Source organism: Tupaia chinensis, unplaced genomic scaffold (assembly GCF_000334495.1).
Source record: "Tupaia chinensis unplaced genomic scaffold, TupChi_1.0 Scaffold142961_1, whole genome shotgun sequence".
NCBI lineage: Eukaryota > Metazoa > Chordata > Mammalia > Scandentia > Tupaiidae > Tupaia > Tupaia belangeri.
The window spans coordinates 15,298-16,962 of NW_006202806.1; the positions used below are offsets into that span (position 1 = coordinate 15,298).

Sequence of the window (1,665 nt, forward strand, 5' to 3'; positions counted from 1 at the left end):
GTGGCATGGTGGTTAAGGGGCTGGATTCCCACATGACCAATGGTGGTTCCAGTCCTGGATCTGGCGGCTTGCTTTCTCACTTTCTCTCTTACTCTGTCCCTTTCTGTTCAAATAAAAACAACAAAACAAAACAAAAAGGTGGCCTTTCTGTGGTTGACTGAAATGTGACTACGTGATTGGCTATAACTTAACAACTCACTATGGAAGCAGTTTTCCAAGTGAGGTCACAGTTCGCTCACAGAAACTGAAGTAGGAGTACAAAGGCTTTCTCAGGCCACTATACTTTAACAGTACATTTTTTTTTTATCCAATTCTTAGTTTTTTTGAAGTTTATTTATTTATTTATTTATTTATTTTTTGCCATAGGGCACATGTTCTCACCAGAGAGAGAGAGAGGGAGGAAAAGTGGTCATCCCTGGGGGGGATGACCATGCCACAACCCCTTCTCCTCAATTCTCCTCTTAGGATTTTGGACATGGGCACACATGCACACCTGCTCAGCATGACTTTCAAGTTAACCGGGTCTCAGACTTGAAACACACTGAGCCATATAGAAGTCCAGTGCCTTAACTACCTTGCCAAATGCTGGTCCCTCCAATTCTTAATTTTTATTTAATATACATTTATACAATACTAGCTATATATAAGGCCAACCACTATTCTAAATGTTTCACAAATAGTAACTCATTTAATGATCTTAACAACCCTTTAAGGTAGATACTGTCATTATCCTCTTTTTACAGATGAGAAAACTGAGGCACAGGAAGGTTAGTGGTTTGACTCAGGTCATGCTATGGTAAATGGCTAAGTCTGGAATCAAACTCAGGAAACAGCTCTAAAGTCAAAAGTCAGTGTTCTTATCTGCTAACAGCTCTTTGAAAACCTTAATAATTCAACCTCTTTCAATCACCATAACAACCCACACACCATACTATACAGTCAGCAGAGTGAAAGGCTGAAGAGGGGAATTTTAAAGCATGGTTTTTAAGGATGCCCTTCATTCCTAAATCTGTGTAAATAATTAGGTTATTAAGGCTTAGATGCCTCTAATGACCTCTAGATGACTTCATGCACTATATAACTCTTAAGGTACACCCCTCAGCTTTCCCCAAAAAAATTGTTAATGGCAGTTTTATTTTTTCTTTTCAGTGTTTACATGTTTTGCTTTCTAAATCAATTCAATTGTGTATACTTAAGGTATACAAATGATGTTATCATATGCACATACATATATACGAGGTTGCTATATTAAAACAAATGAACATATCCTTCATTTCACATAGTTATCCATCCCCATGCCCAGATAAGAGCAGCTGAAAACAATGGAAGGTTTCATCAATTTACATGCCATTCTTGAGCAGAAGCCATGCTAATCTCTAAATGTACTCATTTTAGTATACATGCTGCCAAGTGAGCAAAATCTATCAGCCTTTAAATAAAATATTATAACTAGTAAACTTTTCCATAGTAAGAAAGAGAATGAATAGAAGGTTTTAAAGTAATTGTTCTTTATCCGAAAGATGAATCACAAAGAAAGAGAAAGCCTACAGATTCCAAAGTTATTTGCCCATTGAAATCCTGTGGAATATTAGGCAACTCTCAGTTTGTCAAATCTTATACCAGTATTAGGATTTGATACAGCCAGCCATGGGGAGAAGAATTTGC

The 1,665-nt window shown here is 37.1% G+C and overlaps 1 non-coding gene across 1 annotated transcript; it reads right to left on the reverse strand.

Annotated features, from left to right (window-relative positions):
• Positions 1-1,316: 1,316 nt before the first annotated feature.
• Positions 1,317-1,418, reverse strand: LOC114005175 (U6 spliceosomal RNA). Its single transcript, XR_003547059.1, has one exon. It is a non-coding gene; the product is annotated as a U6 spliceosomal RNA (small nuclear RNA).
• Between the last annotated feature and the right edge of the window lie 247 nt (positions 1,419-1,665).